The sequence below is a fragment of the Ascaphus truei genome, chromosome 1 (assembly GCF_040206685.1).
Source record: "Ascaphus truei isolate aAscTru1 chromosome 1, aAscTru1.hap1, whole genome shotgun sequence".
Classification (NCBI taxonomy): domain Eukaryota; kingdom Metazoa; phylum Chordata; class Amphibia; order Anura; family Ascaphidae; genus Ascaphus; species Ascaphus truei.
The window spans coordinates 538,737,393-538,753,571 of NC_134483.1; the positions used below are offsets into that span (position 1 = coordinate 538,737,393).

The window sequence follows — 16,179 nt, forward strand, 5'->3', positions numbered from 1 at the left end:
CCCCAAGAGTTTAAGAATGCATTGATTGCATTTAGTTTTGACCTGAAGTAAAAAATTTAAAGCATAGTAAAAATATGTTTAAAACCTGTGTAAATCCCTAGGAGACTTGTAAGTAGGTATGTTAAATTAACAAATGTGAACTGTCTTACATCATATTGTTTTATTGAGTCTTCTAAAATGTTGCTGAATGCCCCCTCATAAAGAATTTGACCAGCACACATTATGTTAATTTATGGGTAATGTATTTGTTACAATAAACTTTCCTATCATTGATGGTTATTAAATTGTCAAGGTGACATTTGTGACATGGCAATTCTCATGGGAGTTCTCCAGTTGACACAGCTACATTAAGTGTAAAGTTTTTGGAGAATTAACTCACATTTATTCTTGACGAAGTAGATATGCAGTAATATTTCCACATAAACAAATCTTAAATCAATGGCTACATTTTATTTTCATTAGGACATGTTTTATTGTTCTTCTATACAAGGGCCTCGGTTTAAAACACTTCTAGTCATAACTGTCTGAAGTAGGAGAAAGCTGAACCCCAGTGCAATTCTCATCCCATTGAGTCACAAATTAGATTGTAAGCACTCCAGACAATACTTTATTGTTTCATACATTGTATTGTGTGTTTTTATTTATATAGCGCCAAAAGTGTACTCAGCGCTTCAAAGAATACAGTACAGGGAAATATAATAATACAATAAGTGCAGCAAAATCAGACAATAGGAAAGGAAAGCCCTGCCCCGAAGAGCTTACAATCTAAGAGGTTTGATGGGAAACTTACAGAGACAGTAGGTGAGGGAGTAAGTGCTGTAGATGGCAATACTTGGTCACAATGGGTGGTAGGAGTGACCGTGTGGGAGAACAGCCATGAGTGCAAGCTATTGAGATGCTTGAATTGAGGGGCGAGTTTTAAGGTAAGTCAGTATTAATAATAATAATAATAGCATGTTCTTGTATAGCGCTGCTAGTTGTACGCAGCGCTTTACAGAGACATTTTTGCAGGCACAGTTCCCTGCCCCGTGGAGCTTACAATCTATGTTTTTGGTGCCTGAGGCACAGGGAGATAAAGTGACTTGCCCAAGGTCACAAGGAGCTGACACCGGGAATTGAACCAGGCTCCCCTGCTTCAAGCTGTCAAACACTTTAAATGTGACACTTAAGATGTGACACAGCCATATGGCTCACAGCCAAGATAGACTGCCTTAAGTACTCTAAAACCCAGTCACTTGACTAACAATTAAGGAAGGGGTTTGCCTAATCAGCTCACAGAAACATACCCAAATAGTTAATTACATTTTAAATTCTGCTGCAGTTGATGGTAGGAGAATTCAGCTCAAGGAAACATACCTGTTTGAAGAAATAATTCAGAATGTTAATCCAGATATTCAGAATGCCACCATGATTGAAGATATAGAAAGAAAACATCCTGAGATGATAACTCCCAAATTTACTCTGCTAGACACTTTAAATGTGACACTTAAGATGGAACACATTAATCCAATATATGGTTAAACCCTCACATGTAGAGACGTGAGTTTGTACAACCTGTTCAACCAATCACAGATCTTCATCCAGCCTAAACTCCTTGTGCCATACAGGAACCACCATGCAACAAAGACCACCAGCTACTGGATCAGTGCGCCAGGATTCATCTCCATGTGTAATCCCATTAAAGACATGGGCCTCCAGGACTCCGCTGTAGAGGGTGTCCTGCTTGAGGGGTGCACTAGTTAGTTAGGGATTTTGGAAGGCTATTGACAGCCTATTTGACACATCCATGTTTGCCATCATAACTGGAGGTGTCACCCGCATTTGAATTCTTCCCTTGGAATTACCTCTGCACCACAACATTGGAACGTTTTATTTCAATGAATAACATCACAAAGAGTTCATCTGGGCCAAGACACAGAGCTGTCTAATCACCCCCTACTGAACTTAACTCAAACATACTGGGACCAGAGGGGACTCCATTATTTTGGGGGAATTCTTTTCTTGTCTTATTTTGTGTTTAATAAAGATTGGTATATTGTTTCCTTTACAAATCTTGTATGGGTTTAATGTATACTACCTATCCTGCATTGCATAACTGCTATTAATTAACTAATTCATAAGTTACTTGCTATATTACTTAAACATTATTTTGTTTATTAGAGTGAGGGACGTGCAGGCACTTTAGCAAACTACAATCAAGAACTACCATACATTACTATTTAGAAAGACAGAACCAGGTGAGCTAAGGCAGGGGTGGCCAACTCCAGACCTCAAGTCCACCCACACAAGGTCAGGTTATCAGGATATCCTTGCTTCAGCACTGGTGGTTCAATCTGTCCCTGAGCATCTGATTGAGCCACCTGTGCTGAAGCTGGGATATCCTGAAAACCTGACATGTTGGGGGGCTTGAGGACTGGAGTTGAGCAGCCTTGAGCTAGGACCTACCCCTATAACGGGATGTATCAGTAACACTATAATTCAATACCTTTATGGAGAATGCAGCTAGGAATAAAATTGGCCTTACAATTATGGAAAAGAAATACATATAACCCATGCTCCTCCCTTTATGGAGTTTGCAGCTGGTAAGAAGATTGGCCTCACATTATGGGAAACAAATATACAATCCCAGAGCTCCTCGCACATTGGCTTGCAAGTTATTAGTGACATTTCTACATACATTGTGAACCTAAGTCTCATCAGGAGCTGTTTAGTTGCATCTTTTGATCAAAACAGGATTCAAACCTGCTAACCCCTGTCAAGGTAAACTCCAAATACAGCAGGTACCTATGCTAAATAAATACAGTGTCTTATTGTCCTATGGACTAAAAACGTAATCAAATATGTGAACGTTCCCAAACGAAGCATAATGCGATTTAGTGCAATTAGAAAGTGGCATAATCCTGCAACAAAGTCCCATTATTGTGCACCCTGCACCCCTACCATGGAGGTCAGGAAGACGCAGTCATTGATATGGTGCAGAGGCTGTATAATGCAGTATGTTTTGTTTAACAGATAACTTTCCACAATAGTTAGTTGGCCTGAAATGTATTCATTGGAATAAATTCACTAAAGAAGCAAACGCTTTGGTTTTTGTCAAGGTGATGTCATGCAGCTCAAATGCCATTTATTCTGTTGGAATGTTAGAAAATTGGAACAATGTTTGTAAGTGAAATTCAGGTTCCATCATTGCTAAAAAAAAATACGGAAAAGGACAATAAAGTCAGAGCCCAGGGCAGGAAATTGCTGTCTTTTCGAAGTCCTTTCATGCGGCTTGGTTTGAAGGTGGGACGCAGACTGCTATAATATACCAGACGGTGAGTTCTGTTTTTCAGCCAGTATGCAAGGGTGTGGCGGGGGGGCAAGACAAATGTGATATTGTGGTATGATGTCTTTCTAATTGTGACGGGCAAGGGTAACCAGGCTATCTAATAAAGGTTAAGCCCTCTGGTTGCCCTTGGGGTCCCTAGCAGCTCCCTAGCACTATAAGCCAGGGGCCAGGTACCATTACATGCAAAGTTAAAGTGACCCCGCTTTTCCACTTTCCATGTTCCCTTTACCCCAGACTCGTGAGACTTGCTGTGTGTAAGTTTTAGGTGGGATATTGGGGTAAGATTGCAATTATTTTGTTTGCAGGAGTTTGGGGGCCGGAGCTACCGGTAGTACCTTCATTCTACCCGGTGAGCAGGCATGATTAGCCGGTACTCAGGGTGAATTACACCGGGGCTTCCCAGTGTCCCCCAGACTCCTTGTCTTCGAGCCCCGATATCTCAGTCCTATATCCCGTACAGTCATGAGTCTCCCCAAGTTCCCCCATGTATCAAAATATGTTTTGTGTACTTTATACAGATGCAGCCACGAGTATTAGAACACTTACCTGGGAAATTCTGGAGATTCTGGGGCAGTCTCACAGTAATAGCCTCAATATTGTAGCAACATTGCCCCAACATTTCTGTGAGATTATTAATGGCCCATATGATTAAGACAGCAGGGGGTCCCTGCAGGCCCACTCAAACTGAATGGGACTGCAGGGACCCCTGCTGTGTTAATCCAATGGGCCATTAACAATCTCACAGAAATGTTGAGGCAGTGTTGCAGCAATGTTGAGGCATTTACTGTGGGACTGCCCTAGAATCTCCCAGGCAAGAGTTCTAATACTCGTGGCTGTATCTGTACTACAAAAAACAAAACACAAAGGGAGCCCAGAGCTACTTACAACATGACAAAAATCCACAGTGAAATACACACACACACACACACACACACACACACACACACACACACACACACACACACACACACACATATATATACATACATACATACATACATACATACACACACACACACACACACACACACACACACACACACACACACACACACACACACACACACACACACACACACACACACACACATATATATACATACATACATACATACATACATACATACATACATACACACACACACACACACACACACACACAGTATATATATATATACAGTATATATCTTGAAAAAAGGGTCATTTAGTTTAACCCTTTGGCCAAAGCATTATAAGCCTGCGAGCCACTTCAAGGCATGACCATAATATCGCAGGTCCTTTTGTGTACTTTATACATTTATTATAAGGCTCTATGCAGTCAGCCAGGGCATCTGCTTAAGGTGCCAGCAAGTCTGCATAGAGTCCATAGTTCAAAGGGGAGACAGGATGTTGAGAGGTGTCGGGGTGCTAAGTAGCAGGGCGGAGTACTGTGTCCGGAGAACAGAGACCCCCTGCATGGAGGACACTCTGGTCTGCCAGACTTAGTGAAGCCTGCCCAGTAGGTGCCAATGGGTTGACCTTGGGAAGTGGCAGAATGTCGGTGCGTTTCCCATTGGTCGATTCATATGTCCCACCCGCAAGACATCCTGAGCCGGTTTGACATGGCCCCCACTCTGAAGTCAGCCAAGAGATGGGACACTTTTTCTATTGGCTAGTGGGATAGGGTTTCCACGCTCTGATTGGTCACTCCTCCTACCTCCATGCTAAGGATAGCTTAGCAGCATGTATGCAAGGAGACGGCCGAGGCAGAGAACAAGACCATCCAGACCATCTAGTGACTTGTGTCGATGAAGCTAAGGCGGGCTTTTCAAAGTTGCTCCGTTCGAAATAGCAGAGCAACCGGCTTCGTTTTGAAGCTAGGAAAGTCTGCCTCGCAGAGACTAAGTCAGACGCGAGGACCAAGTTTTCAGAATTGAACGGATTGGTCGCGGCTGGGAACTGAAGCCGAAAAGAGGAACATGAGAACCTGCTGTATATCCCGGTCAGGTTAAGCTCATCCAAGCGGGCGCCCTGCACCTAGGAAAGCCTCGATTTTTCTCCCAGAGTTTCTTGTGTAATTCTTCTTGTTGTACATGGGTTTACCAAAATAAACACAATTTGTTGTTACTACCTTGTTTTGCCTAATGTATGATCCTGGTAATATATAAATGGTGTTAAAAGTACATGGTCTTCCGTGACACTAATAGTTTATGATATGGGACTTTGTGACTCGTGGGAATAATACATACCTGCATGATTCAGGTACAGTTGCAACTTTTCATTTTCAAATTTGTCAGAGGTCCTGGCTTTGAGACAGTTTACAGTCTTGTCACTCAGTGTTGTTCATTTAGATGTAGTAGGTACAAGCAGGGTTGCCACCTTCTGCTGGATGATAACCCGGAGCCTTTTTTATTTTTTGAAGTGAAACTTCTTTAGTGGCACCTATTCTGATGGGGTAAAACGGGAGAGATGGGGGACAAATGTGAAACGGAAGTGATGTCACGGCTCCCCCATCCCTCCCCCCCACATGCCTGCTGTGACATGTAGTGGCGGCGGCGGCGATAGCCACCGGCGCTGCTCCTAACGGCCACCGTTCCCCCCACGCACCCGCTGTGACATGCGGCGGCGATAGCCGCCGGCGCCGCTCCTATTGGCCGCTGTTAACCCCACACATACGCTGCCATGGGTGTACAAAGATGGCTGGCACAGAGCTTCCGGTGCTGCGGGTGTGGGTGTAGTTATATGGCGGAAGCCCCGCAAGTCCTCCGGCTGTGAGAGGAGCCGCTGCTCAGCCTCTCTCCTCCCTAACTCCGCTTCCCCTTCCCTGTGTCCCGCTGACTGAGCGCCGCCAGGGGCCGGAGGAGGAGAGCCGCCATTCCCCCCACTCGTCCACACAGACATGGGAGGTTGAGGCGCATGCGCAGATTTGACCGCCGGGTCCCTCAGGTTGACTCAGACAGAGCCGCCGCGGGTCCGCAGCTCTGCCTGCCTTTGAGGGGGGGGGGAGGAGAGACTCAGACAGAGCCGCCGCGGGTCCGCAGCTCTGCCTGCCTTTGAGGGGGGGGGGGGGGAGGAGAGACTCAGACAGAGCCACCGCGGGTCCGCAGCTACGCCTGGGGTGGGGGGAGTCAGGAGAGAGGGGGCAGGACACAGAAAGAGAGACACAGATACACTGACACACACACACACACACACACACACACACACACACACACACACACACACACACACACACACACACACACACACACACACACACACTGACTGACACACATACACACACACAAACTGACTGACACACACACACACACTGACTCACACACACATACTGACTGACACACATACACACTGACTGACACACATACACTCACTGACTGACACACATACACACACTGACCGACACAGGGACATTGACACAACACAGAGAGAGAGACATACACTGACACACACACACACACACACACACACATTGACTGACACACACACACACACACACTGACTGACACACACACACACTGACTGACACACATGCACACACTGACTGACTGACTGACACACATGCACACACTGACTGACACACATGCACACACTGACTGACACACATGCACACACTGACTGACACACATGCACACACTGACTGACACACATGCACACACTGACTGACACACATGCACACACTGACTGACACACATGCACACACTGACTGACACACATGCACACACTGACTGACACACATACACACACTGACCGACACACATACACACACTGACCGGCACAGATACATGCACTGACTGACACACACACACAAACAAACACATACATACACTCTGACTGACACACATACAGTACTCACTGACTGACACATACACTGACTGACACATGTGTGCCGAGCACGTGCGTTATAAGTCAATTTCTGTGACAAAAGTCAAAGAATTTTCACTTACTATGCGCGTGCGCAGCACACACAGCTTTTTTTTTATTTATTTGTATATTTAACTGTCTTACTTTCTCTGGAGATGGCATCTCCTCCTGCATGCTCCCATCAAAATGCCTTGGATGACACTGCATTGCGCCGTGGTGTCAGATGGTGTCCCGTTGTCATGGCTACATTACGTCACGGAACCATTTTGACTGGACCATGCAGAAGGAGAGGCCGCCAAGATGTCAGTAAAGACTTCTGGGTCGGAGCGCCAGTGCCGCTCGCTTCATGTTTGTTCTCACCAATGGTCCAACTCGTCTGCTGCCCTCTGCCAGGAGATTTGACATCAAAACCTGTAGTCCAGGGATAAGTATCCCAAAACCGTAGTCTCTGTGTCAAACCCGGAGTGGTGGCAACCCTCGGTATAAGCAAGTAAAAAAATATTGTGTTTTACATACAGTAAAAAGGCAAAAATGGTTTCCATAATGACAAAAGCACTCTGACATGACCTTATTGTTTGGTTGTTTGTTAGTATATTAAGCAAATGTATCTAAAGCCCTCTCCCGCCTTAAAAATTTCTCGCTGGCTGCCCACACCTCTGGAATGTCCTTCCCCTCAATATCCAACTAGCACCCTCTCTATCCACCTTTAAGACCAACCTTAAAACACACCTGCATAACAAATCATACGAGTAGCTCCGTGGCTGATACTATACACCTGATACATAAACCGTGGCCCCTGCAGATGCACTTACCAGAACGCCCTCCTACTGTCTCTGTACATTCTTCCTACTTACAAATTAGATTGTAAACTCTTTGGAGCAGTGACTCCTTTTCCTAAATGTTACTTTAATGTCTGAAGCGCTTATTCCCATTATGTGTTATTTATATGATTGTCACGTGTATTACTGCTGTGAAGCGCTATGTACATTAATAGCCCTATATATAAAAAAAAAGACCATACAAACATACATACAAATCTATATCCCACTTGTGAGCACATTCACGTCTCAGACAGATCCGCAACCATACCTTTCCCCATTATCTCACAGCATACAATGCTTCTGCTGCAGAAAGGATTCTGGGAAATTATATGCAAATGAGCACTCATTGTCACCTTTTGCTTCATGTCCAGTTTAACATGGGAGTCCTATAAGCTTATGCCTGCCGCATTACACAGCGTTTCCGCACAGCCTGGGTTAAAGAAGTGATAAGAAAAATGGGGTTAACCCCCGTGACTGATGCTCAATAATAGACAGGGTATGAGTACAGTAGCAGAATCTTCATATGTAGATGATTCCGATAAGGCTGTTTAATACATTATTCATAAAGTTCATATAGGTTCCTTGTGTGTCTAGGACTAACCAGGAAAGGGGGGTGAATATAGGGGAAAAAGGACCTAAAGATGCCGGTGAACTCAACGTATCCCTCAGCAACCACCAGAATCCCTGCACCACAAGCCCCGCAAGCTCTGGTGTCCCACACAGTGTCCCGGTGCCTGTCGGTAAGAAAGTACTCAAGAAGATGTAGCCCCAATATTGAGAGACGAAAAAGCTGCATAGATCAACCAGGTTTAAAAGGTTTTAATCTAAGTGTAAAAATCGCACTTACACTTAGATTAAAACCTTTTAAACCTGGTTGATCTATGCTATGCAGCTTTTTCCTCTCTCTATATTGGGGCTACATCTTCTTGAGTACTGGAGCTGCTTCTCCCTCAATCCGTGCTGAGCTGACACTCACCTTGGATAGACTGCCTAAAGCCTTGATTACACACTGCTGTTGATATTCTTACAGTTTGTAAGTAGGCCTTTCACAAGAGCCAAGATTGGAGCTGACATTTGTTTCACTTTGTATTTCTCCTGCACTTAGATTTTCTGTGCTTTTGTGTGTTTTTTCCTCTATGCTCCCCCTGGAATCTGTGAATCTACTGCAACACTGAGGGACAAGTGAAAACATATCCCACCAGAGGGTTCGAGCAGGGGGTTAAACTTGATTATTCTTTTCACCACATTTTTTGGTTTTTATATCTTCACAATATCTATGTGTTATATACTATATGTGTACTTTAATTAATTAATTTTTTAAGAGTGTTGTATTCACCTCACTGAATTTACAGTGATCACCTATTAAGTTTTTTGCGCCGTTTTTATCACTTTTCACCGGTAAGAAAGTACTCACAGCGTGATGCTTCCTTGTCTGTATTACAGATGTGGAGGGGATCCAGAACAGCGGGCTCCAGCTGGGGTTATCCGGAAGTAGGTAGTAGCAAAAAAGCGGTGCACTGCGAACGGTAGATAGAAACTTCAAACAAGCGCAATCATTGAAAAATAGAAAATGTTAATGTGCAATAGAAATACACATAACAACTAGCATTAACGCGTTTCATTCAAAGTGTGGAGCTTTGTCAAAGAGTGACTGGTCTGATCTCATGGTGATCTTTAAATAGGTACTTCTCAATCCGTGATTGGATTGGGTCAGAGAAGTGTGACAGGTAAAACCCAGCTGTAGAATAATGTAATAGTTTAATCTGTCAACACTCCAACTATAGAACCACAATATGGTGATTTATATTATAAGATCACCTTGAAAGCCCCCCAAAAAACATTTAAAGCAAACATGTGCAAATACAGAATAACATATAGAAAATAAAATAGGAACAAGAATAATAAAAAAAAATCATTTAACTACTAACAACTCAATGGATAAAAATGTTGTATTGCAAAACACTAAAAAAGTAACCAGTAAATGTGGCAAAGTGTATATGAATAAGCAACAAGTATTGAATGTTTCTAAATCTACGTATATAAACAAAATGTAACCGGTAATAAAAAGTGATTTGATCTTATACAACCTTCCATAATAATAGACTCACAAGTGGTAATAAGAAACCATAAAGTATAGAACCTAAATGTTATTGCAAAATATATTAAATGTTAATGTTCAAAAGATAAATATAATAAAAGCAATAATTTGTAATATGGATAATATTCTAAGTATTAAGAATACAAATACATAAGTGAAAAAAATATATAGTGAATAAATAACATAGTAATGATAAATAGTTACAGGACTAAATCAACCTTTGATATATTGAACTGAAACTATCAATTTGTTAGAAAATGCTCAATTTCCCATTCCACATTTATTCCTGAGGGGTTCAAGGTATTCAGCGTATATATCCAAAACATTCCTTTTTTATTCAATGTATTTAATCTATCACCATCTCTGGGGTGATGGGGAATATGTTTGATCCCAGAGAATGAGAAATTAACAATATCCCCTTGTGGGCAGGAAAACAATTGCGGGTCACTGGATGTGACATGTCCTTCTTTTTAATAAGTCGTACATGTTCAATTATTCTAGACCGTAACGGTCTTATAGTATTTTTTGTGACAGCCACATTCTAAAAGATGGATCGCAAAACTTGTATATCAATTAATAAAGTTATTTATACGTAATGTGGAATTATTAGATGTTATAAATTTGATCGAACATATAGCATATATACACATGGAACACCTTCCACAGGCAAAGAATCCAGTAGGAACACCTCGTATTCTGGAATAAGGAGGTATAGATTAAATAAGCTAGGAGAGAGATGAGAGGCCAGTGTCCTAGCTTTCCTAAAGACGAATGTAGGACCACTCTATCACCGTAGCTATGTCTTTGTCTAATGATAAGGTGTTCCAGTGTTTTTGGACTATGGCATGAATGGAATGGGCCTGTCTATTGTATGTAGTTATAAACACTGGGCAGTTCTGATCATTATTGGCATGCTGGTATGGTCTAGTTCTGTGTTTGGACTTTTTGGGTATGTGTTTAATGAGACCATTCCTATCCAAAGAGTCAGCATATCTAAAAGCTTCTTCATCATCTTTGGTTTTATAGTCTCTAGCTATAAACCGTGTAGTCATTTCTTTTTATTGTAAAAGAAAAGTCATTATTTGAACATAGCTTTTTCAGTCTTACAAAATGACCCGATCCAATCAAGGATTGAGAAGTACCTATTTAAAGATCCCCATGAGATCAGACCAGTCACTCTTTGACAAAGTTCCACATTTGGAACGAAACACGTCAGAGCAAGTTGTTATGTGTATTTCTATTGCACATAAAAATGTTCTATTTTTCAATGGTTGAAGTTTCGATCTACGGATCAGCAGTACACCTCTTTTTTGCTACTACCTACTTCTGGGTTAAAGAAGTGCAGGGCCAGTAAACCAACTCAGAGACAGCTTTTTTGACATAACAAGTTGGTGTATGGTACTGGCACACTCTTGCTTCACAAGCCTCTAAATGGACTTTCCTCTGGTGCTCTTCTGACAACTGCAGAGTTTCAACCCATGATCCAGTGATTGCTCATCAGCATGTCATTACCCAGAATCCCTAACACTGTTTGCTAAGTGATAATGGGGAAAGACAGGATTGTAGCTCTGTCTGAGACATGCAAATGTACCCACAAGTGGTATTTTTATTTACGGTACACTGTATGGTGGAGGGTTTCTCTCACCATAACCTTATAAATGCCTGGTTAAACCCAGAAAGTAAATATTTTAACTACAATAAAGAGTAGGCGCTCAGGCTTGTTGGTGACGGTTTATCCACATTGTCAGTAGAGCATAACATAACATTTTGGGGGCAGAGCCCCTTCATCAGCAATGATGCCGCTCACGGAGACTTAAGTGCCTTCTCTTCATTGTATTTTAAGTACTAGCTTGTTTATTGCTCATGCTCATTGGGGCATATTAATTAAACTGCGATGGTGCCGATTGGAGCATATTCACACAGAAACTCTCATTCACTCCCATTGTGACTTGGCGCGTTGGGCGCACAAGGTACAATGAAGAGCTGATGGGAGTGTGAGGATGAATATACGGTATGGATATAAAGTACCATTATCAAGGATTCACAGGGAGCAAAAATATATAAGATTGACAAATGGGGTCACCACCACCTAATTGTGATGTTTAATGGACGAGCAAGAGAATTTGTTGTAGATGCAATAGTGTGTACAGAGCTTTTGAGCACATTTCTAAATGTACAGTACAAACTTTACATTGTGGAAATACAAACAGAGAGCTTAACAAGCATACGATCTCAAAGTATGAGGGGCATTTTGCGGGTGCAGTTGCAGTCGTGTATGCTGGGCCCCAATTGCCTTATTTTCTTTTCTTACTGCAGCTTTTTTTTACCTTTGCATATAGTACATGTGTCTTCAGGATACTTTCATCATTACACAGCAGGTAATATTCATTAAACCGAAACGTCAACGAGAGTTTCCGTGAGATAGTGCCTTGATTGGTACTATGTCTCCATGTGTAATGGGGAAGGACAGATGTATCCATGGTCAAGGTTAAAGGAGCAATCCATGCAACATTCTACATGTGTATTTATTAAAAAAGAAAAAATCAGTTCTATAGTATAAAATAATATTTACTACATTTTTTTAAAATTCAACTCAATGCAATTTTTGATTCGTTTAATATAATGAGCATCCTTTGATTTCTATAGCAGGCTTTATCCCACCTCCCCAGCAGTGCAAGATCTTTGCAACACTTTCCTGTCTGTGATAATAAGTTGCCGATTTTCCCAGCAGTTTGAGCTGCAAACTGTAACAATAGATAATGTTATCTTACTAATATAAGAATACATTGTAGCGGCTGAGTTACACCGACTGAAGAATTGATTTGAAACTGCAAGGCAGCCATTTAGTGAGCCCTGGGAAGCAGGATTTTGCTGATCGATCATGAGAGAATGAATCAATGGGCTGCTTAGGTAATTAGTTTTCAATAAAGGTAATCAAAGGCGGCGTGTATTAAAACAAACAAAATATATATATAATTTTAGCTGCTTGGGAGTTTCGGTCTGATATAGCCCAGATCAACACTATTGCAACTTAACAAATAACCCCCCCCCCACCGTGAGTATGTATATTTATGTTCTGAAGCTACCAGTGCAATGTATTTTCCAAAAGTGACAACCTCATTCCAGGAGGTTGCTTCACATCATGGAACATGGAATGATGTGAGACACTGCTGAGCTGACTTCCCTGTGTCCTATTTGCAGTCTATGGAAAGGTGAGGTAAGTGCAGAGCTGATGCTGCAGGGAAGTTTTACTAATTGGGAGCATGATGCTGGTTGTACATACTGTGGTGCTATTTTCTCAGCGTGCTAATGTACAGCATTTGTCATGTTGGTAAACACATTATTTACCCCCCTGATCTTTGGGAACTATCTGTGGGACTTGCCAAATATTATATTTCTGATTAGTACTTCCATTGTATACTGTATCACTGTTATAATACATAGTTCCATGCAATACATTGGAAAGAACTAATAAATAAACGTTTATAGATACCCAAATGTTATACATTCCAACTGTCCCTTCAAAACAGCTGGCCTTGATTTTATTAAAGCACAGAACAGAAGGCGAAGAGCCTTAATATAAAACGATTTAGAGAACACATTGAAACACTTGAACAAAGGTACAGCACCTTTAATATGTTTTAGACTACAAACTGTAAAGTTATCCATTTAGTTACCAAAATACATGTTTTATTCATTTTAAATAATTTCCTATGGAGTAACTTTTTTCTTATTATTAAATCCAAATCTTTTTTTTTTTTTTTTCCAGTTTATAAAACATCAAAATAATACCCTGTACATGTAGCGGTGAACATGGAAACTTCGTAGTATTTTAACAATCCCCTGTAGCTGCACAAAGACAAAAGGCTCATTCACAAAAGCTTTCGAAAGAAAAACATGATGAATTGCCAGCTCACTTCATTCATACAGTATGCCATATCTTAGGGTTAAGGTGTTGTGAACCGTGCATTTCCCAGTTAAGAACTTCCCTTTTGGACTGGATTTTGCAGGGCAAGTATTGTGTGTAAAAAGCAAACACAAGATGAATAGAGACTGAAGTGATGATATAATGGAGATCTATGGTAACGAAGAGACATGGTACTTGAGGTATCATCCCAAACAGCCCTAAAAGCACTTTTTGTAAGGCACAGCTCATGAGGTAGTCTTGTTGGGAAGACCTGAGATCCTTGCAAAATATAAGGGGGGTTAGGGGGAAGGAGTAGATTCTGTAATACAGAAATAGAAAACTCAGTACCCCATAAGTCCTGAAACAAGTCCAGACAAGCAATTCCCTCAATGGGTTGTATTTGGCAGCCAGTAATCCCACTGAGGTTATCCTTGGCAGTTTATTCTGTGCTTTAGCAGGTCAGGAATCAGATCACACGGAAGCTTCCAATGTGTGGAGGCAACTCAGTGGAGACCTAGTCAAAGCATTTTGCATATGGTTGATCCAATAAGTTGTTCCTCCTCCCACTGAAAAGGTCACTGTTTTGATTGTTACTGTCCTAATTGCTGATATATGATTGCACAGTGAACCGTGCTGTTTTTCTTGGAGCCGTAGAGAAATAATTTTCCAGCAATATGTCAAATACTTAGCAGAAAGCTCCTCTGAAATTGGTTTTGGTCTCTTTTCAAGAAACAAAACAATATTTCAGATTTCGAAAATGTTATAACAAATCAACTGGGAATGACTATTTTTACTGCCACCCACTGGCAATGTAGTTAGCCCTTCCTTAATGGCTGTTTTTCTCGGTTGTGAACTATCCCAGCACTTCCCAAACACCATGGGACATATTCGTTAGAGATGCTAATTCATTTGTTTACCCTCATAAACCTTTAATGCACCTCAGAAAAGGTTGGAAGCCTGTGAGACTGACTATGTGTAGCCTTTGCATGACCACACACAGGGAAGGAAACGGTATTGAAGTCCCTTGTAAAGAGCGTAACTCATGACACTACAGGTAGCATCATTCTGTTAAATGCAACACAGCTACAGAGTACTGTATGAGTTGCAGGCTGCATCATTTGTTTGCTAACTTTATTATAACATTTGTTATATTATTATATCCTGCATATTACTGCTGTGATGCTCTATGTACAGTACATGGATGGCGCTATATAAATAAAGATTTTAATACATACATGCTGTACATGTGGTGCGATACATGGTATATTATTTATTTATAAAATGTGTTACCAGGAAGTAATACATTGAGAGTTACCTCTCGTTTTCAAGTACAGTATGTCCTGGGCACAGAGTTAAGATGACAAATGATACATGGTTACAAATACAGTTACATAAGTGAACAGGGTATACATTATATACAAGACATTGCATGCACAGTTAGAGATAATACATATTATAGGTGTATGTAACAGTTACAGACCAGATTACCCTCTGCCATTCCTTCTCTGCATCATCGGCCTTAGATTGTTATCTTGGATTTCATATCTGTGTTAGACTCATGGAATATTGTGTAAATCAGGATTGCTCGTCCTGAGGGAGAGAGAGAACTCTTGAAAGCGTGTCTTATCTACTATATATTTCTGAAAGCACTATATGTCTGCATCCCTAGGGCCAATCGCATTGCACCTTAGGCCTGTCACTCCGCCTCAGGCCATGCCCGCCCCCGCACACCTCTCATTGGCCTGCGGCCAACACCAATGCCACTGTCCCACCCCTCACTGACTCTCATTGGCCTGCGTCCAACACCACTGCCACACTGTCCCACCCCTCACTGAGCTACCACTGCCACACTGTCCCACCCCTCACAGAGCTACCACTGCCACACTGTCCCACCCCTCACTGAGCTACCACTGCCACACTGTCCCACCCCTCACTGAGCTACCACTGCCACACTGTCCCACCCCTCACTGAGATTTGGGAACGCTTTGCATTTGCAGCACCTAATCCTCACTGCTCTTGGACCACGCTTCACAGCACCTAACCCTCACTGCTCTGGGGCCACGCTTCACAGCACCTAACCCTCACTGCTCTGGGGCCACGCTTCACAGCTCTCAACCCACAAAACCATCACCGCCTGCTACCACACAACTGCTGAATCAGGTACACAATCTTTACACACATTCAC

The 16,179-nt window shown here is 42.0% G+C and overlaps 1 long non-coding RNA gene across 1 annotated transcript in view; it reads right to left on the bottom strand.

The window, feature by feature from the left end:
* Positions 1-639: 639 nt before the first annotated feature.
* Positions 640-16,179, bottom strand: part of LOC142472242 (uncharacterized) — a 61,139-nt gene continuing 45,599 nt past the window's right edge. Inside the window, exons 2-3 of the long non-coding RNA XR_012789637.1 lie at positions 5,557-5,754; positions 640-1,356 (exon numbers count right to left, since the gene is read on the bottom strand). This is a non-coding gene — a long non-coding RNA (uncharacterized LOC142472242). The remainder of the gene's footprint in view (positions 1,357-5,556; positions 5,755-16,179) is intronic.